Genomic DNA, 22,541 nt, shown 5'->3' with positions numbered 1-22,541 from the left:
CTTTCTCCCCCTCTCCCCACTCCTGTCCTCTCCCCTCCCACCCCCTTTCCCCCCACCCCAATGAAAGCAAGCATACTGTACACCTTTTGTAGGAAGGAACTGCAGATGATGGTTTACACCAAAGATAGACACAAAATGCCGTAGTAACTTAGCAGGGTAGACAGCATCTCTGAAGAGAATGAATGGGTGACATTTTGCATCGAAACCCATCTACAGACTGAAAGAAAAAGGTGGGAATGGAGGAGGGAGGGAGGGAGGGGGGGGAGAGGGGCGGGGGCAGGGGCAGGGGCGGTGGCAGAGGCTGGGGGGGGAAAGGCCAGAACAAATCAGGGTCGGCAACAGATGACCTCTGGAAGGGTGTCCATAATGGCCCATGACCCAATGTTGGGTAGGGAAGATGTGCTGACGAGACGGATACAAGGATGTAAACAGTGGAACTAGAAGGATGGGGGAGTGGGGGGAGAATGGGGGGCAGAGGGACCGCAGGAGTTGAAATTAGAGAAATCATCGTTCACACCGCTGGGCCTTCATAACCACCCTATCTACTTGTTCTTCCACCTTCAATCGCAGATTGATACAGTATGGAATTCAGCCCTTTGGCCCAACTTGCCCACACCAACCAACATGCCCCATCTATACTCGCCCCACTTGCCTGCATTTGGCTGATATCCCTCTAAACATGTCCTATTCATGTGCTTTTGAGTCTGAAAAACGCACGACCTGAAACGTCACCCATTCCTACTCTCCAGAGATGCTGCCAGTCCCACTGAGTTACTGAGTTACTTTGTGTCTATCTTCAGTTTAAACAGGGTCTGCAGTTCCTTCCTACACTATCCATACCTGCTGAATTCCTTCTTAAACATTTCGATAGTAACAGGTGAGCTACGAACTTGGACTCCGAGATCCTTCTGCGCATCAATGATATTAATGTTCTTGTCATTGACTGTATACCTTGAATTCTGTCCTTGCATTCCACCTGAATATTGATACTTGTCCTGTGTGAAGTATCCTCCCTGTAGATTCATGAACTTTCTTAAAAGCACTGAGGTGAAGAAACTATAGTTCTCATATAATATTCCACCCTTTGAACAGTCTGGTTACCGTCACATCCGGTCCGCAGGCATCACCTCGTTACATCCGGCCCGCAGGTGTTTCCTCCTTATATCCGGCCCACTTGCTGGGGTAAAGTCCACGCGGTCATGATGCCAATCCACACATGCAATATCGTAATATTATGGCCGACAAGACTGTCCCAATGGCCATCCCCCATGTTACCACTGTTGTCCACCTTCCCCCCGTGGGATTGCAGTCGTGCTTCTGTTCCCCGACCTTTCAAATCTTCTCTACGGCTTCCTGGATGTGGTCAGCGAGGTTGGTAACATTCTCTTTTACCCCACTCAGGGTCAAACAAGTTACCGAGTCTGTATGACCACGCATGGTACAAATTAACTTGTTTTATTTTATACTTGCAATACCACCAGAGTCAATCTGAACGCTTGTGTCATTAAACGTTGCTGCCAGTACTTGGTACCTGTTTTGAAACGTATGGATTGCAGCCTTCTTCCGAATGTCCCATAGCTTCACAGTTTCGTCATCGCTTCTTGTACAGTCCAACTGTGGTCCCCGTCAGGCTGGATAACATGAATACACAAAGGATGTGTGACCTTTAGGTCTCTTGATTGTTTCACCTATTTCAATATCCTACACTGCTCCAGTTTTGTCTGTTGCTGCTGGAAAAAGCGTGCTACCATCTGTGTTATAATGCAATTCCATCACTGCTCCATTGTGTCCTTCCATTGTTGCATAATTGTCGCGGTCGCCATATACATTCCGAAACAATCCGAGTCGACCAAATCCTGCAGGTGCCAGTGTTAATAGATACGAGTGCAATTTACAACAATAAACTTCTCCCTTGTGACCCGTTAAAGCATTAGAGGAGGTGCAGTCACAGTGGGGCAGTCACAGTGGGGCAGTGGTAGAGTTGCTGCCTTACAGCGAATGCAGCGCCGGAGACCCCGGTTCGATCTCGATTATAGGTGCTGTCTGTATGGAGTTTGTACTTCCTCCATGTGACCTGTGTTGGTTTTCTCCGAGATCTTCGGTTTCCTCCCACGCTCCAAAGACGTACAGGTTTGTAGGTTAATTGGCTTGGTAAAAGTAAAAAAATAAATTGTCTCTAGTGGGTGTAGGATAGTGTTAATATGTGAGGATTGCTAGTTGAAGCAGATGCCGTGGGCCGAAGGGCTTGTTTCCGTGCTGTATCTCGAAACTAAACTAAAGAAGCTTGAAGACTCAAGGCTCTTGGTCCTGCCTGCAGCACAGTCTGCTGCGGGCTCCCCTCCACCAAGGGCAGCAGCTTGTTGCGGGGGAGGATGGCCTGCACCAGCACCATCACGTTTGCTATATCTTTTTACCAAATATTTTCTATTCTATTCGTCAGATCCTGCCGACTACGCCAATAGTTACTAGGGAACTGGTTCAAGGATTTGACTAGTGGAACAGAAAAAAGGCTCTGTGTAGTTACAAATCAGATTTATTGGCAAGAGAGAACAAAAACAATACTTGTCTTGGACTGCGTGGGGTCCGGTTTACAGCAGCACGCCTCTCTCTCTCTCTCTCTATCTCTCCCTCTCTCTCTGCCTCCGTCTGCAGCACTGATCGCAACTCAGCCCATCAGTGAACCCCTCTTGTACATTAACTGACTTCTGGCTTACAGGTGCCTGCCTTTATACAGGTAAGACATCAGCCGTTTAAATGACCACCAGTAAGTTGTGGCCATTAGCACCGCTCCCAAATGCAAACTATAATTAATGGCAGGGGACTCCATCCCAGCAACCACCCCTCCCCCCACCCCTCCTTTGGGAACAAAGTGGTGAATCTCTGGAACTCTCTGCTGCAGAAGGTAGTTGAGGCCAGTTCATTGGCTATATTTAAGAAGGAGTTAGATGTGGTCCTTGTGGCTAAAGGGATCAGGGGGTATGGAGAGAAGGCAGGTACGGGATGCTGAGTTGGATGATCAGCCATGATCATATTGAATGGTGGTGCAGGCTCGAAGGGCCGAATGGCCTACTCCTGCATCTATTTTCTATGTTTCTATGTTTCTAAAGCACTATCAGCCGCAGACTGGCGTGTAAAGCAATACACGTCGCTAGAGACTCGGCACACAAATCAAGCCGTGCTGGTTTGGTGCGCAAAGGTTTAAACAGAGCACTGTTGGCTTAACGTGTGAGAATTTAAATAAAGAACTGTCAGCTGCAGCACCATTGGCTTTAAACACAGCGCTATGGGTCACAGACCGTTTGGGCAAAATTCTCGTATAACACCTTTTAACTGGGCGAAGTAAAGCAAGCTGTCCCTACAGAATTAAATGAAATGTAGAGAGCCAGTTCTCATCCCCGACAGCAAAAAAGGAGACACACACACCTAGATCCACGGTGCTTCACCCGCCCTCCCCCACTCGTCTCCTCTCCCCCACAGCAGTCCAGGCCAACACTGCTGTAGCCGGTGATCGCCAAATAGTCCTCGATCCTGCAGCTGACAGGGTCAGAGACGAGGAGGATGCATTCAACGCTCGGACTGACAGAATGGATGTTTTGCACTGCAATGCTCTCTCTCTCTCTCTCTCTCTCTCTCTCTCTCTCTCTCTCTCTCTCTCTCTCTCTCTCTCTCTCCCTCTCTCTCTTCTCTCTCTCTCTGTGTCTCTCTCTCTCTCTAATCTCTCTCCCCTCTCTCTCTCTCTCTCTCGCTCTCTCTCTCTCTCTATGTCTCTTCTGGAAGGGGGAGAGAGAGAGGGAGAGAGAGGATCTCTCTCTCTACTCTCTCTCTCTTCCTAGTCTCTCTCTCTCTCTCTCTCTCTCTCTCTTCTCTCTCTCTCTCTCTCTCTCTCTCTCTCTTCTCTCTCTCTCTCTCTCTCTCTCTCTCTCTCTCTCTCTCTCTCTCTCTCTCTCTCTCTCTCTCTCTCTCTCTCTCTCTCTCTTCTCTCTCTCTCTTCTCTCTCTCTCTACCTCTCCTCTCTCTCTCTCTCTCTCTCTCTCTCTAGTGGCTGCAAGCAATCTCCCCCCACTGGGGCCCTAGTGCTTCCTTGAGCCGTTTTGGAAGTGGATGCTGTTCCTCAGGCGTAAGCTGGATGGCAGCAATAATACTTCGAAGGTGCTGTGCACCTCATTGAAACATACAGAATCGTGAAAGGTTTGGATTGAGTGGATGTGGAGAGGATGCTTCCACTAGTGGGAGAGTCCAGGACCAGAGGTCACAGCCTCAGAATTAAAGGACATTCTTTTAGGAAGGAGATGAGGAGAAATTTCTTTAATCGGAGGATGGTGAATCTGTGGAATTCTTTGGAAGTCAATGGATATTTTTACGGCACAGATTGATAGATCCTTGATCAGTACAGGTGTCAGAGGTAATGGGAGAAGGCAGGAGAATTGGGACAGGAGGGAGAGATAGATCAGCCATGATTGAATGGCAGAGTAGACTTGATGGGCCGAATGGCCTAATTCTAATCCTATCATTTATGACCTTATGCCGTGTTGGCACTCCACGCTGGTACTTAGACACCACGGACTGTCTGATCTCACTCTGCACGGCTCGATCGGGAAGCCAGGGTTATTTTATTTTTTAATTTCCCACACAAATTGAAAAATTCACCATGGTGGCACAGCGGTAGAGTTGCTGCCTAACAGTGCTTGCAGCGCTGAAGACCTGGGTTCGATCCCGACTACGGGTACTGTCTGTATGGAGTTTGTATGTTCTCTCTGTGACCCCGTGGGCTTTCCCCGAGATTTTCAGTTTCCTCCCACACTCCAAAGACACGCGGGCATATTCGCTAATTGGCTTGGTAGAAGTGTTAATTGTCCCGAGTGTGTGTAGGATCGTTTTAATGTGTGGGGATCGCTGGTCCGGCCTGTTTCTGTGCTGTATCTCTAAACTAAACCAAACTAAATAAATTAAACACTGGTCTTTCCAGGCGTGGCAGCTTTCACCTGCATCTCCTCCAACTTCATCTATTGCATCCGCTGCTCTAGATGTCAGCTGATCTACATCGGTGAGACCAAGCGTAGGCTTGGTGATCGTTTCGCCGAACACCTCCGCTCGGTCCGCAATAACCAACCTGATCTCCCGGTGGCTCAGCACTTCAACTCCCCCTGCCATTCCAAATCCCACCTTTCTGTCCTGGGCCTCCTCCATGGCCAGAGTGAGCACCACTGGAAATTGAAGGAGCAGCACCTCATATTGCAGTTTACACCCCAGCGGTATGAACATTGACTTCTCTAATTTCAGGTAAACCTTACATTCTCCTCCCCTTCTCAGCTGTCCCTCAGCCCATTGGCTCCACCTCTTCCTTTCTTCCTCCCGCCCCTCCCCCCCCCCACTCTCACATCAGTCTGAAGAAGGGTTTCAACCCTAAGCATTGTCTATTTCCTTCGCTCCACAGATGCTGCCTCACCTGCTGAGTTTCTCCAGCATTTTTGTCGACCTTATACTAAACACACCTGCTTGGCACATTGAACAAGAGTCACTGCTTGACTGAAGCATAGATGTTTAGACATGGTCACAGCACCGGACTGTGGATGAATAGCAGTGCGGGCGGCTCACAGCCAACACCTCCCAGCACGGTGGTGCAGCTGTAGAGTTGCTGCCTCGCAGGGCCAGGGACATGGGTTAAATCCCAACTACATGTGCTGTCTGTACGGAGTTTGTATGTTCTCCCCATGACTTGGGTTCGATCCTGACTATAACTGTGTATGGGGTCAGGAGGGAGAGATAGTTCAGCTATAATTGAATGGCGGAGTAGACCTGAATGGCCTAAATCTGCTACTATCGCCTTATGAACCTACGAACTGATGAGTTTGCACGTTCTCCCTGTGACCGCATGGATTTCCTCTGGTTTCATAAGCTCATAAGTTCACAAGATGTAGGAGCAGTGTTAGGCCATTCGGCCCATCAAGTCCACCTCATCATACAATCATGGCTGATCTATCTTTCCCATCTCAACCCCATTCTCCTGCCTTCTCCACATAACCCCTACCACCCTGTACTAATCAAGAATCCATCAATCTCCACCTTAAAAATATCCATTGACTTGTCCTCCACAGCCATCTGTGGCATGAAATTTCACAGAGACACCACCCTCTGACTAAAGAAATTCCCCCTCATCTCCTTTCAGTAGGTACGTCGTTTTATTCTGAGAATACGGCCTCTGGTCCTAGACTCTGCCACTAGTGGAAACATCACTCTATCTCAAGCTCGTGCAGGCTTGTAGGTTAATTGGCCCCTGTAGGTTTCCCCGAGTCAGCAGGGTGAGAAAGTGTGATGACATGGAACTAGTGCGAACAGGGTCTGTGTGGACTCGGGGGGCCAAAGGGCCTGTTTCCACGCCCTATCTCTAAACTAAACTGAAATTAAACTCCCGGTGCTGCACCCCAGAAGACATGCACATGCCCCAGGAATGCTCAACTCATCATCGTTGGTTTGATCGAATGGTAGATGAGGCTGATAAGGGGCAGCCAACACTGGCAAGTAGGTTCTGCCATTGTGTCAGACTGCCTGTCCCATGTTACCCTGACCTCTGAGATCCAAGGAAAGACCAAAATGTTGGAGTAAGTCAGCAGGTCAGGCAGCATCTCTGGCGAACGTGGATAGGCGACGTTTTGGGTCGGGATCCTTCTTCCTGCCTCTCAGAACTCATCTCCATAAAAGGTCACAAGGCGTTGGAGTAACCCAGCAGGTCAGGCAGCATCTCTGAAGAACATGGTTAGGCATGGTTAGAACATGAAGAGGGTCACGACCAGAAAAGTCGTCTAGCCATATCTCCAGAGATGCTGCCTGACTTGCTACTCCGGCACTTTGTGTCCACCATATGCAGTTATTTCTTTCTTCATCTTATCTTCATCTTCAGCTTTCAGATTTTACTTTAGACTTTAGAGATACAATGCAGAAACAGGCCATTCGACCCAACATGTCCCATCTACATTAGTCCTTCCTGCCCGAGTTTGGCCAATACTCCTCTAAATCTGTCCTATCATAGTAAACAGAGAAAAAAATAGGTGTAGGAATAGGCCATTCGGCCTTTCGAGGTACTATCCATGTACCTGCCTAAATATTTCTTAAACGTTGCGATAGTCCCTGCCTCGATTACCTCATCCGGCAGCTCGTTCCATACACCCACCACCCTCTGAGTGAAAAAATTACCCCTTAGGTTCCTAGTAAATCTTTCCCTCCCCTCACCTTAAACCTATGTCCTCTAGTTCTCGATTGCACTACTCTGGGCAAGAGACTCTGCATGCCCTCCCAATCTATTCCCCCCATGGTTTTGAACATTTTTTTCGATAAATGAAATGAGTGGATCATTCTGCCTTGCTCCTCAATGCGGGTTTAGGAATTAACTGCTTGCAATCCACATCTCACACACACATTTTTGTACAGCTCAGCAATTCCTCCTCAGATAATCAAGGATTCTTCAGGGAATACCAAAGGTCCCCCCCCCCCTTCCTAAGGAGGCTATGATTTTCTCCCTCATCTCCACCGGGAGGATGATTGCAGCATGTTACATTTTTAGCATGAGCGCATTTCCTGCCACTCCAAGGACCACAGTGGAGCAGCTTGATTGTAGAATGTAAAGGAAATGTAACACAAGCAGCCAAAGCCTCTTGATTTCTTTAACCCAGCAACAAACAGCTTGCATCAGGAGCAGGCTTTAAATGTGACTCCGTTTTAACATTTAAAAAAATCAGCCCACCATTCAACCTTGATAGACACAAAAAGCTGGAGTAACTCAGCGGGAGAGGCAGCACTTCTGGAGAGAAGGAATGGGTAACGTTTCGGGTTGAGACCCTTCTTCAGACGCCGACCCGAGTCTCGACCCGAAACGTTACCCATTCCTTCTCTCCCGAGATGCTGCCTTTCCCGTTGAATTACTCTAGCATTTTGTGTCTATCTTCGATTTAAACCTGCATCTGCAGTTCTTTCATGCACCATCAAACCTTGTCTAGGTACCTATGTTAAGACCAATACTTTAGTTTTAGTTTAGTTTTGGGGTCAAGGAAAGAGCGTTCACGTCGCGGCCCTGTTTCCACCAATCTTTCCACCACCACGCACAAGAAGCACAAGAAGCAACACAGACAGACACCATTGTATGCAGATGCCGAGAAGTGTGTTCACCTCTGGCTGAACAACTTCTAATCTTGTGTGTGGACTCGATAAGAAGAAAAGGTTTAGTTTTAGAGATGCAGCGTAGAAACAGGCCCTTCGACCCACCGAGTCCGCGCCGACCATCGATCATTCGCCCCCTTCACACTAGGGGAAAGTTATTGAGGCCAATTAACATAAATCTGCACGTATTTGAGATAGAGTGGATGTGGAGAGGATGTTTCCACTAGTGGGAGAGTCTGGGACCGATGGTCATAGCCTCAGAATAGGTTCCTTTGAGAAGACCAATAGTTTAGTGTTAGTAATACAATGCGGGAAGAGGCCCTTCAGCCTACCAGTGATCTCTGCGCGTTAATACTATCCTATACACACGAGGGACAATTCACTATTATACCAAGCAAATTAACCTACAAACTTGTGTGTCTTTGGAGTGTGGGAGGAAACTGGAGAACCCAGAGAAAATGCACACAGCTACAGGAAGAACAAAGCTGTGTTTAGGTAACTGAACCATCCTACCACAACTAGAGAGCAGTCCTGAACTACTATCTACCTCATTTTACTTCAGAGTCACGTGAGTGACTACGTGAAGACCCCGCCAGCACGCATGCACAACATAGCGTCTCACGCAGCGCAACAGCGACGTACGGGAGCATGAGCTCTCCCGCAACAAGTTTAAAAACGGGACCTCCAGGTAAGTAAACTTACTCTGAGGTCGTATTTTGGAACCCTTGTTCTGCTTTACCTTACAGAAATACAGAAGGGAAGACAACCAAAGAAGGTCATAGCCCGTCCGACTGGGATGGACCAGGAGGGTCCCAGCAGTGGGAGATGACCGGCGACACCTGGCCGGCAGCAGTCCTCAGTTACCGACAATATTTCTGTACAGCCAAGCCCAGCGCCGCTAACACCACAGCTCGAACAATCACAACGGGCTGGAGGCAAGGCTAAATGGAAGTTGGACCGGCTGGTTTACTCGGATGAGTCCGGTGCGGAAGACTCACTGCCCGAGAGCGGCAGAGGTGACCGTTTTGGCCGCATGGAAAGGCTCATGGAGCAAATGCTCCAGCGAGACTTGCTCCGGGAGAAGGGGCAAGCTCTCCAAGGGAGCACAAGCACTCCCACTCCAGTGCATTACCAAGCACTGGCCATCGCATCACCCTCAGCAGAGGGGAGCGTTGGCGACCAGGACTGGGCTGGTCAAGAACAGGGGTCACTGGCTGAAGAAACCAGGAGTATGCTTGGGGTACAGGATCAGGAAGAGCTGCTGGGAGTGGTGAAACGCTACGTGGCAACACCGCGAGCGGGACGGCCGTTACAGCCTAATCTGGCAGCCAGCTTTGACTACCTGTCCTTTAAACCTCTGCAAGAACAGGTAGTCAATGAGGCGTTGGACCTCTACACGCCTCCTGAAAATTGCATTTCGCTCAATGTGCCTGCCGTTAATAGTGAAATCTGGGGGTACATTGGGCAGGGTATCAGAACCCAAAAACTTAAATTACAAAAAATACTGAAGCTCCTGACGTCAGCTATCAGTTCATATGCTCGTTCCGTGGACGGGGTTGACATGACAACCAATCAACAGGACACCCTGGCTCTGCTGTGCAACACACAGTATGAGATCAACAACCTCCGGAAGGAGGCCATAAGACCTGCCCTCAACCAAAAATTTGCAGGACAGTGTAAAATGCTGACCTCACAGCCACAGATCCTGCTATTTGGCAAAGACTTACCAAAGCAAGTGAAAGATCTGGATGAAGAATCCAAGGCATTTGGACTCATGAGGGCAGGCCCCGGAACGAGCAAAGCCACACAGCCCAGATGGCAGTACCCCTACGCATCCACCAGTAGGCGTCTACTTCATGGTACTGGTGAAAGCTCGGGGCCCGCACATCATCCCCGGAGGTCATTTTTAGGACAGGGCCCAGAGCGGGCCCCATGGAAAATGCGCCACCCCCACACAGCACCACCCCAACAAACAAGCAGCCAGAAGCCCAAGAAGTGAACAATCTACCAATAACAATGGGGTCTGGTTCCTACCATTACATAAAATGTGGGGGGACCTTTGCTAACAGGGCTACACCTGTTTTTGAAAGCATGGACGACTATCACACTTGACAATTATATACTAAAAAGATTCAAGGATATAAAATTGAATTTATTCAAGAAAGTATGCCACCAGTTCAGCATGCACCCCAAAGGGTATTTACCCTCTCACTAAAAGAAAAACGCAAGGGACAAGCAGAACTGGTGAGGTTACATACAAAGGGAATCATAGAAAAATCTAAACATGAACCTTTGGAATTCGTATCAAATATATTTACTAAAACCAAAAAAGATGGTGGCTGTCGCATCATCATTGACTTAACCACGTTGAATACTTTTGTTAGGTATATACACTTTAAAATGGAAACATTTGTAACTGCCAAACAATTGATTTCCAAAGGATACTTTATGGCAAGCATCGACTTAAAAGATGCATACTATTCAGTACACATTCATAAGGATCATCGTAGATACCTCAAATTTAACTGGATGGGGCAACCATGGCAGTACAAATCGTTGCCTAATGGCCTAACATTAGCCCCAAGACTGTTTACCAAGATATTAAAACCAGCCCTGGCAATACTAAGAAAACAAAAACATATTGGCATGGCATATCTTGATGATATTTTGATAATAGGCAAAACCGTGGAATTAGCTAATTCAGCAGTTACTAAACATTTATTTGAAACATTTGGATTTGTCATACATCCAGATAAATCTAAGTTGATGCCATCCACAACTATGGACTGTCTGGGATTCACAATTAACTCAGTTCACATGTCTGTAACATTGCCAAAGAAAAATCAGCAGAATTGGCACAAGCCTGTAACAAATTAATGGTTAATAATCAACCAACCATTCGACAAGTGGCAAGAGTATTTGGGAAATTAGTAGCAGCATTTCCGGCTACCCACTTTGGACTTTTGCATTATCAAAACTTACAAAGAGCAAAGGTGCAAGCGTTAAAACAACATGCAGGTCACTTTGGCCGAACCATGAAATTACCAATTGAAGCAATATCAGAGTTACAATGGTGGAAAGAGAACATTTGGCATAGTTCCAGTCCCATCATCATCAATAACCCAACATTAACAATACAAACAGATGCCAGTGCTCAAGGCTGGGGAGCAACTAATACTATATCCAGTACAGGTGGTAGATGGAATAATCTAGAATCATCACTACTACAGACACTGGGTATAAACTATTTGGGAATGTTGGGTGCGTTCTATGGGTTAAAAGCTTATTGTTCAACTATGCACCATTTGCATGTCCGCTTACAGATTGACAATACCACAGTGGTGGCCTATATTAACCATATGGGCTGGATAAAATTGATATCATGTGATAATCTGGTCAACACAATCTGGCAATGGTGTGTCAACAGACATATTTGGCTATCAGCAACTTACCTACCAGGTAAGCTAAATACAGTGGCAGACACCAGGTCACGCAAATTCAATGATAACACCAAATGGATGTCAAACCCCAAAGTATTTGCTGAAATTACAAAGCAATCTGGAACACCAGATATCGACCTCTCTGCATCCCGATTGAATCACCAGGTACAAACGTATGTCGCTTGGGAACTAGACCCTGAGGCAGCGGCGATGGATGCATTCTCGCTGAACTGGGGGAACTATTTTGTCTATGCCTATCCCCCCTTCTGCCTCATCAGTCGGGTACTATGCAAAATACAGATGGACTCTGCTTCAGGTATTTTGGTAGTACCCGACTGGCCTACACAGCCATGGTTCCCAGTGGTCCTTGACAGGGTCATTGAACCACCCATGACCATTCCTAGTGGACCAGATCTACTGATCCACCCTGTCTCAGGCAAAAGTCACCCATGCCATGACAGAATAAACCTGTTGGGTTGCAGATTCTAAAAAGACCTTTGCTGGACCTGGGATTGTCAAATAGGACCATGGACATGATGACAGCATCTCACCGTCTTTCCAGCAAGAAACAATATCTCTCCAGTATCAGAAAATGGGAAACATACTGCTCAAGAACAGGGACAACATACAGATCAACTACCATAACTAATGCACTGGAGTTCCTGACCAGCCTTCACCACGATGAGAGTCTGAGCTATAGCACTATCAATTGTGCTAGAAATGCACTGTCTGCCTATCTGGGGCAGGCACCAGGACAACAGGCCATAGGGTCTCATCCGCTGGTGGCCAAATTAATGAGAGGCATCTTCAATACAAATCCCCCTAGACCTAGATACACCAAGATCTGGGATGTCAGTGTTGTCCTGACATATCTAAGGGGATGGCCACCAGCCAGATCCCTCACTCTGGAACAGCTAACCCTGAAAATGGCTATGCTGATGGCGTTAGTCTCAGCACAAAGGGTCCAGTTCCTTTACCTACTCAGACTGGACAATATGGTCATAACATCAGACCAAATAACGTTCACTATTCAGGAGCTGGTAAAACGGAGCAGACCAGGAACTTCAGGACTCATTATGGAATTCCGGGCGTACCCACCTGACCCCCGTTTATGTGTCATGACTCACCTACTACTATACATCAACACAACCAAAGATCCCCGAGGGAGAGAAAGGCACTATGGGTCAGCCACAAAAAGCCACATGGTCGGGTGTCGTGTCAAACCATCTCTAGATGTCTCAAACAGGTATTGGGAGCTGCTAGAGTGGATACTGATATTTACACATCTCACTCCACCAGGGCAGCATCTACATCGGTGGCTAACAGAATGGACGTGCCATTGGACCACATCCTGGCAACATCGGGGTGGTCCATGGAAAGAACTTTCCAAACATTCTACAACAAGCCAATAGTAAAACCTGTTTCATTTGCAGAAAGAATTTTAGACTCTGCAAATATATAATTTAAGCCCGGGGGAGCATTATTTTCTTTGTTATTATTTCAAATAAATACCATTATTGTTTTATAAATTCATGTTTGATTACGATAACATACTTCCTCCCTTGGATGACTTTGGCAGTGAGTGAAGCATGGACTGTTACACGGTTTGAAATCACAGAGCTTTAAAATCTTCACGTAGTCACTCACGTGACTCCGAAGTAAAATAGTAAGGTTAAACGAGAACTTACCAGTTTGAAGTTTGATCTGTATTTTATGAGGAGTTATGATGAGGGATTACGTGCCCTCCACTCCCACCCTCAATTATAAAGGTCAACTGGTATCTTAGTTCTCCTTATCTTTACTATGTTTATTTCAATTGTTGTGTTGTTTCTGTGATTCCACACCGCTGCTTTGAAGAATGTCGCGCATGCGTGCTGGCGGGGTCTTCACGTAATCCCTCATCGTAACTCCTCATAAAATAAAGATCAAACTTCAAACTGGTAAGTTCTCGTTTAATCTTACTACTGGTGGCCCTCCGACTATCTTTGACCAGACTTTACTGGCTTATATTGCACTAAACATTATCCCCTTTATCATGTATCTATACACTACGAATGGCTCGACTGTAATCATGTATTGTCTTTCCACTGACCGGTTAGCACGTAAAAAAATCTTTTCACTGTACACGTGTCAATAAACTAAAGCTGCTTAACTCAGCATGAAGAAGGATCCCGACCCGAATCGTTACATATTCACACCTCCCACGATGCTGTCTGATCCGTTGAGTAACTGACAGCTTTATACTAAACAGCTAAACTTTTTATCTGTATACAGCCACAGTGAGTCATGAGAGGAAACCATAGGGTGAATATGCAGAGTCTTTTTTACCCAGGATAGGGGAATCAAGAATCAGAGGACATAGGCATAAGGTAAGAGGGATAAGATCTGAGGGGCAGATTTTCACATAGGGGGTGGTGTTGTACATGGAATGAGCTGCCAGAGGAGGTATTTACCATTGCAGCATTTAAAGGACGCTTGGCAGGTACATGGGTAGTAAAGGGAACTTCACCTTAAACCTATGTCCTTGGGATAATACCAGAACTGAGAAGGTAAATTTATGAATGAATATTTTGTTTTTATTAGCCAAGTATTTATAAATACAAGGAATTTGCCTTGGTGCTTTGCTCGCAAGTAACAAACCTTTATACAGTAGAGAATTAAAAGTGAAACATAATTTAAACATGTGAAGAATTAAATAAAATGCCAGACCAAAAGTAGTCTGCAGACTTTTGGCTGTTGAGTAGAGAGCTATTGCTCATGGAAAAAAAATTGCTTTCTCAGGAATCTTAAGGGAGTTAGTAAAATAAATGTTGAGATAATATTTGATTTGTGTGGAAATTGTGATGGAAACCAATGGGGAATTCAAGAAAATGCTCCGTCCCAGAAGACCCAAGGTGTGGCATGATGGCGCAGCGGTAGAGTTGCTGCCTCACAGCGCCAGAGACCCTGGTTCGATCCTGACTATTGGTGCTGTCTGTAAGGAGTTTGTACGTTTTTCCCATGACCGCATGGGTTTCTCCCGGGTGTTCGGTGTCCCCTCCCAAACTCCAAAGACCTACAGGTTTGTAGGCTAGTTTGCTTTGGTATATATTGTAAATTGCTCTTAGTATGTAGTGTGTGTGTGTGTGTTAATGTAACAGCGATCGCTGGTCGGCGCGGACTCGGTGGGCCGAAGGGCCTGTTTCCGTGCAGTATCTCTAAACTAAAATAAAACTAAACAGGATTCTGTAGGAATGTAGAGAGAAAGGAATAAGATTGGGTGATGGGAACAGATAAAAATGGATGTGAAGTCGCTTTACTTTAGTTTAGTTTAGAGATACAGTACGGAAACAGATAATTCGGCCCACCGGGTCCACACCGACCAGTAATCCCCGCACACTAACACCATCCTACACCCACTAGGGACAATTTTTACATTAACCAAGTCAATTAACCTACAAACCTGTACGTCTTTGGAGTGTGGGAGGAATCCAAAGATCTCGGAGAAAACCCACGCAGGTCACGGGGAGAACGTGTATACTCTGTACAGACAAGCACCCGTAGTCGGGATTGCACCCGGGTCTCTGGCGCTGCATTCGTTGTAAGGCAGCAACTCTACCGCTGCACCACCGTGAACACCCTTAACTTGCTTATGTACAACATCAATGCCAATAAGGACCAGGGAGTCAATTTCTGGTCAGTAGGTTGTCGTGTAATTTGTTGTGGTGGCTCAACAGTTGTGGTTCTGTTGGAAGCAGTTTCATGTCTGAGTCAGAGGGTTAAAACCCACTTCAGAGATGTAAACATTTTAACTGGGCCCACTGTGTGTAGTCATGAGCGAGTGCTTAAAGGCCAAAATCAAATTTTACTTGAGAGAAACAGGGGAGAAACAGACCCTTTGGCCAACCGACCACTATCCTATACACTAGGGACAATTTATAATTTTACCAAAGCCATTTAACCTACACACGTGCACGTCTTTGGACCGTGGGAAGAAATCAGGTCTGATCTATCTTTCCCTCTCCACCCCATTCCCCTAGTGCAAAACCCGGAGCATCTGGAGAAAACCCACGGAGGTCAGGTGGAGAAGGCATAAACTCCATACAGACAGAACCTGTAGTCATGATCAAATCCAGGTCTCTGGCGTTGTAAGGCAGCAGCTCTACAGCTGCTCCACCATGCCGTCCCCTTGCTCAGGTGAAAGCAAAACATTCCACTCACCTGGTTGTATGCCACAGTACATTGCGTAGATGCCACATACTGAGGCTGGAGTTAAACACCGTTTAAATGCAAGCATTTAAAGTTCAGTTCCGTTTAGTTTATTGTACCAAAGTACAGGGAAAAGCTTTTGTTGCATGCTAGCCAGTTAGCAGAAAGACAATACCTGATAACAATCGAGCCACCCACAGTGTACAGATATATAATAAGGGAATAATGATTATTGCAAGTTCTTTATGTTCAGTTTAGTTCTTTAATGAAATTGCTTGGTTGTTCTGAAAAATCCAGAAATAGCCAATATTGTGCAATATTTTGGAAAAGTTGCTGTTTGCAAGAAGGTACAGAATGGTTCAGGCACACATGATGTGCTGACATGTATTTTAGTGAACGACATGTATTTACCACAGAATGATTTGTTTAGTAAACATGCAGCATTATCGGAACAAATGCCAAAAGAAAGCAGCTTACTGTTGCCGGTGAATTACACAACAAAGATAACCCCATGTACAATTGACAAGTAGCTTCCGGTGGGAATTCACGTTGTTCAAAACATTTTTCTGGCACCAGAGCAACTCCCATGGCAGGGACGTCAGAGAGGGTGTTTCCAGTTCACACCCAGCTGGATGTGATGGGATTACATTCCATATTTGGGAAAAGGTGCAATTCAAACCTCTGTTTTGCATTTCAAAATTTGAAGGGTGGCACGGTGGCGCAGCGGTAGAGTTGGTGACTTAAGGGCCTGTCCCACGAGCATGCGACTCCATGCGGCAAGTGCGACCTAACATAGTTGCTTGAGCCGTACGGCCTCGCGGGGCCGGTCCCACTTCCATCGCCGGAGCCATATGAAGTTGAGCAGATCTGGGTCCAACATCCGAAAAACTGACCGTGTTCAAAAATTTCGCGCGGCAACGGTCTGCCGGCCCGCAGCCGCAAAACGCCATACGCACTGCCTCGACACCGTACGTCACGCGTGAACTTCCTGTGGACTTCGCTCGCACTTCACGTCACTCACTCGACCTCCGAGCAGCCCCCGCTTCTGGTATGGTCGCGTTTCCCGCATGCAGTCGCATGCTCGTGGGACAGGCCCTTTAGGTCGCGCTTGGCGCATGGTGTTGCATGCTCGTGGGACAGGCCCTTTACGGCACTTACAGCATCGGAGACCAGGGTTCGATCCCGACTATGGGTGCTGTCGAGTTTGTACATTCTCACAGTGACATGCATGGGTTTTCTCAGAGATCTTTGGTTTCCTCCCATTGTAGGTTAATTGGCTTGGTGTAAATGTAAATTGTGGGGGAGGTGGAGGGGGGGGGGTGGGGGGGAGGGGAGGGGGGTGGGGGGGGGGGGGTGGGGGGGGTGGGTGGGGATTGGGAGAACAAAGGAGGACCCTTGCGCAGGTTACCTTGTAACTTTGTAAGCGCCCTTTATGGGCGACTCTTTGCATACCTTGGGTATACTGTGAGTTGACACATGTGACAATAAAGTATTCAATTCAGTTCAATTCAATTCAATCAATTTCCTATCGATATCCATCATGACTTTCTGACTTTTAAATTCAATGTCCCTAGATCTTGCTGCAAGTTGTAATCTTGGCCCACTTGGCTGCATTCTGCAATTTGGAAGATAGCACACAACCCAGGCGACTCTTGGTGCAACCCAGGGTCTCAACCTGAAACGTCACCCATTCCTTCTCTCCAGAGATGCTGCCTGTCCCGCTGAGTTACTCCAGCATTTTTGTGTCTATCCGTTGATTGTTGTCTTTCCGTTGGCTGGTGAGCACGCAACAAAAGCTTTTCACTGTACATCGGTACACGTGACAATAAACTAAACCCAAACTAAAACTAAAACTCAAGCTTTTAGTTTGACTCTGTCATATACAAGGGGACACAGTACTCTGGCTTCGTGCAAAGGAAGGAGTTAAAATTATATCTTTGGGCGGATGTTAAACCAAACCCTTGTCTTCCTGATCATGGGCATGGGACAGAACTAATGACTTTGTTGGAAGAAGAACAAAGGAGTATGCATGAAATCCAGGCCAACCTCCCCCGCCTCAGTCATCATAAGCAGCAAGTCAAAGTGACATAGAGAAATACAGTGTGGAAACACACCCTTCTGCCCAACTTGCCCACACCAACCAACATGCCTCATCTACACTGGTCCCACCTGCCTGTGTTTTGCCCATATCCCTCTAAACCTATCCTATGAGGGTAGACTATCATAGGAGGAAAGATTGGAAAGACTGGTCTTGTATTCATTGGATTTTAAAGGAGGAGTGGGGATCTTATAGAATCGTATAACATAGAAACATAGAAAATAGGTGCAGGAGTAGGCCATTCGGCCCTTCGAGCCTGCACCACTTCAATATGATCATGGCTGATCATCCAACTCAGTATCCTGTACCTGCCTTCTCTCCATACCCCCTGATCCCTTTAGCCACAAGGGCCACATCTAACTCCCTCTTAAATATAGCCAATGAATTGGCCTCAACTGCCTTCTGTGGCAGAGAATTCCAGAGATTCACCACTCTCTCTGTGAAAAATGTTTTCCTCATCTCGGTGCTAAAAGATTTCCCCCTTATCCTTAAACTGTGACCCCTTGTTCTGGACTTCCGCAACATCGGGAACAATCTTCCTGTATCTAGCCTGTCCAACCCCTATGAACCCCTCTCATTCTTCTAAATTCTAGCGAGTACAAGCCGAGTCTATTCAGTCTTTCTTCATATGAAAGTCCTGACATCCCAGGAATCAGTCTGGTGAACCTTCTCTGTATTTCCTCTATGGCAAGAATGTTTCTCCTTAGATTAGGAGACCAAAACTTTATGCAATACTCCAGGTGTGGTCTCACCAAGACCCTGTGCAACTGCAGTAGAACCTCCCTGCTCCTATACTCAAATCATTTTGCTATGAATGCTAACATACCATTTGCTTTCTTCACTGCCTGCTGCACCTGCATGCCCACTTTCAATGACTGTTGTACCATGACACCCAGTTCTCGTTGCATCTCCGCTTTTCCTAATCGGCCACCATTCGGATAATAGTCTACTTTCCTGTTTTTGCCACCAGTGGATAACCTTACATTTATCCACATTATACTGCATCTGCCATGCATTTGCCCACTCACCCAGACTATCCAAGTCACCTTGCAGCCTCATAGCATCCTCCTCACAGCTAACACTGCCCTCCAGCTTCGTGTCATCCGCAAACTTGGAGATGTTGCATTCAATTCCCTCGTCCAAATCATTAATATATATCGTAAATAGCTAGGGTCCGAGCACTGAGCCTTGCGGTACCCCACTAGTCACTGCCTGCCATTGTGAAAAGGACCCGTTTACTCCTACTCTTTGCTTCCTGTCTGCCAGCCTGTTCTCTATCCACATCAATACTGAACCCCCAATACCGTGTGCTTTAAGTTGGTATACTAATCTCTTATGTGGGACCTTGTCGAAAGGCTTCTGAAAGTCCAGATATAACACATCCACTGGTTCTCCCTTATCCACTTTACTAGTTACATCCTCGAAAAAGTCCATAAGATTCGTCAGACATGATTTACCTTTCATAAATCCATGCTGACTTTGTCCAATGATTTCACCACTTCTCAAATGTGCTGCTACCCCATCTTTAATAACTGATACTAGCAGTTTCCCCACAACTGATGTTAGACTAACTGGTCTGTAATTCCCTGTTTTCTCTCTTCCTCCCTTTTTAAAAAGTGGGGTTACATTAGCTACCCTCCAATCCTCAGGAACTACTCAAGAATCTAAAGAGTTTTGAAAAATTATCACTTATGCATCCACTATTTCTGGGGCTACTTCCTTAAGTATTCTGGGATGCAGCCTGTCTGGCCCTGGGGATTTATCGGCCTTTAATCCATTCAATTTACCTAACACCACTTCCCGGCTAACCTGGATTTCACTCAGTTCCTCCATCTCATTTGACCCCCGATCCCCTGCTATTTCCGGCAGATTATTTATGTCTTCCTTAGTGAAGACAGAACCAAAGTAGCTATTCAATTGGTCTGCCATGTCCTTGTTCCCCATGATCAATTCACCCGTTTCTGACTGCAAGGGACCTACATTTGTTTTAACTAATCTTTTTCTCCTCACATATCTATAAAAACTTTTGAAGTCAGTTTTTATGTACCATGCCAGTCTTCTTTCATAATCTATTTTCCCTTTCCTAATTAAGCCCTTTGTCCTCCTCTGCTGAACTCCCAGTCCTCTGGTAGGCTGCTTTTTTTGGCTAATTTGTATGCTTCATCTTTTGTTTTGATACTATCCCAGATTTCCCTTGTTATCAACGGGTGCACTACCTTCCCTGATTTATTCTTTTGCCAAACTGGGATGAACACTTGTTGTAGTTCATTCATGCAGTTTTTAAATGCCTTCCATTGCATATCCACCGTCACCCCTTTAAGAATCAATTTCCCGTCTATCTTAGCCAATTCACGTCTCATACCCTCAAAGTTACCTTTCTTTAAGTTCAGGACCCTTGTTTCTGAATTAATAATGTCACTCTCCATCCTAATGAAGAACTCAACCATATTATGGTCACTCTTGCCCAAGGGGCCACGCACAACAAGACTGCTAACTAACCCTTACTCATTATTCTATACCCAGTCTAGAATAGCCTGCTCTCTCGTTGGTTCCTCTACATGTTGGTTTAGAAAACTATCCCGCATACGTTCCAAGAAATCCTCTTCCTCAGCACGCTTGCCAATTTGATTCACCCAATCTATATGCAGATTGAAGTCACCCATTACAGGTGCACAACCTTTTATCCGAAAGCCTTGGGACCAGACACTTGTCGGATTTCGGACATTTTCGGATTTCCGAATGGAAGATTTTTGTGTAGATTAGGTAGGTAGCGCGGGCGGCTTGAAAAGTCTGGAGCGGCTGCCTCCTCCCCGGAGAATCATTGTAAATCATTGCATAAATGTTAGTCCGTTAGTTTGGAGGGATTTTATGTGGTGGTGGTGGGGTGGTGGTGGTGGTGGGGGTGAGGGTGAAGGGGGGAAACCTTTAATTCTCAGTCCCTACCTGGTCGGCGACTCCCAACATCGCGGAGCTGGGGGCTCCGTCCGGCCGCGGGCGGTGCCGGTTGGAGCTCCGACCCCGGCAACTCTACCCCTGGCTGCGCGGCGCTCCAAACCAGCGTGGCCCGTGGCCGGACACCCGCAGCCCCAGCTCCGCAAATGTTGGGAGTCGGCGGCTACAGCGCTCCGGAGCTTACCGCACGGCGACCCGGTAAGGCATTGCCCGCTCCCTGCTGGTATCCCAGCGCTGCGACGCCGCTGACTCCCAACATTCACAGAGCTGGGGCTGCGGGCGTCCGGCCGCGGGCGGCGGTGGATTTGGAGCGCCTCGCAGCCAGGGGTAGAGTTGCCGGGGTAGGAGCTACAACCGGCGCCGCCCGCAGCCCCAGCGGCCACAGCGCTGCGGAGCTTACTGCACGGCGACCCGGTAAGGCATTGACCACTCCCCGCCTCTCCGACCAGGTAGGGGACTAAGGATTAAAGTTTGACCCCTTCACCCCCCCCCCCCCCCCCCCCCCCATCCCACCCCAAAGCCTTTCACATAAAAGCCCACCAAACTAACTGACTAACATTTAAGCAATGATTTACAGATGTTTAAGTGTCTCCCCGGTCTCTGGGGAGGAGGCAGCCGCTACAGTAGTACAGACCTGGGTTGACCGTGGGTCGTTTCGGGTCAAGTTTGGCGCCAAACGCGAGCTTTGGTGTGCAGACGACATCCTGGAAAAAATGGCCGGTTTTCGGAGTTTTTCGGTTTCCGGAACTCCGGATAAAAGGTTGTGCACCTGTATAACTGTTTTACCTTTGTTGCACGCATTTCTAATTTCCTGTTTGATGCCATCCTCAACTCCACTACTACTGTTAGGTGGCCTGTACACAACTCCCACTAGCTTTTTCTGCCCCTTAGTGTTTCGCAGCTCTACCCATATCGATTCCACATCTTTCAAGCTAATGTCCTTCCTTTCTATTGCGTTAATCTCCTCTCTAACCAGCAACGCTACCCCACCTCCTTTTCCTTTCTGTCTATCCCTTCTGAATATTGAATATCCCTGTATGTTCTGCTCCCAGCCTTGGTCACCCTGGAGCCATGTCTCCATGATCCCAATTATATCATAGTCATTAATTGCTATATGCACATTCAACTCATCCACCTTATTACGAATGCTCCTTGCATTGAGAAACAAAGCCTTCAGGCTTGTTTTTACAACACTCTTACCCCTTATACAATTATGTTGAATAGTGGCCCATTTTGGTTTTGCCCGGGATTTTTCTGCCTGCCACTTTTACATTTCACCTTGCTACCTATTGATTCTACCATCATTTTACACCCCTCTGTCTCTCCGCTCACACATTTAAGAAACCCTTTCCCTTTAACTCCATCCTCGACTATCCCATTTGACACCCCATCCCCCTTATTCAGTTTAAACCCCCCGTGTAGCAGTGGCAAACCTGCCTGCCAGAATGCTGGTACCCCACCTGTTAAGATGAAATTTGTCCCTTTTGTACAGTTCCCCCTTACTCCTAAACAGATCCCAGTGATCTAAGAATCTAAATCCCTGCCCCGTGCACCAGTTCCTCAGTCACACATTCAGGTCCCGTATCTCCCTGTTCCTGCTCTCGCCAGCACGGGGAACTGGAAGCAAACTGGAGATAACAACCCTGGAGGTCCTGCTTTTCAGCATTTTTCCGAGCTCTCTAAAGTCACACTGCAGAATATTCATCCCCTTC

At 47.0% G+C, this 22,541-nt stretch overlaps 1 pseudogene; it reads right to left on the bottom strand.

Annotated features, from left to right (window-relative positions):
* Positions 1–495: 495 nt before the first annotated feature.
* The window catches only part of LOC129705744 (U5 small nuclear ribonucleoprotein 40 kDa protein-like), a 54,570-nt pseudogene continuing 32,524 nt past the window's right edge, over positions 496–22,541 (bottom strand).

This window comes from Leucoraja erinacea, chromosome 2 (genome assembly GCF_028641065.1).
Source record: "Leucoraja erinacea ecotype New England chromosome 2, Leri_hhj_1, whole genome shotgun sequence".
Taxonomy (NCBI): Eukaryota; Metazoa; Chordata; class Chondrichthyes; order Rajiformes; family Rajidae; genus Leucoraja; species Leucoraja erinaceus.
This window is presented reverse-complemented; position numbering and strand designations above follow the sequence as displayed.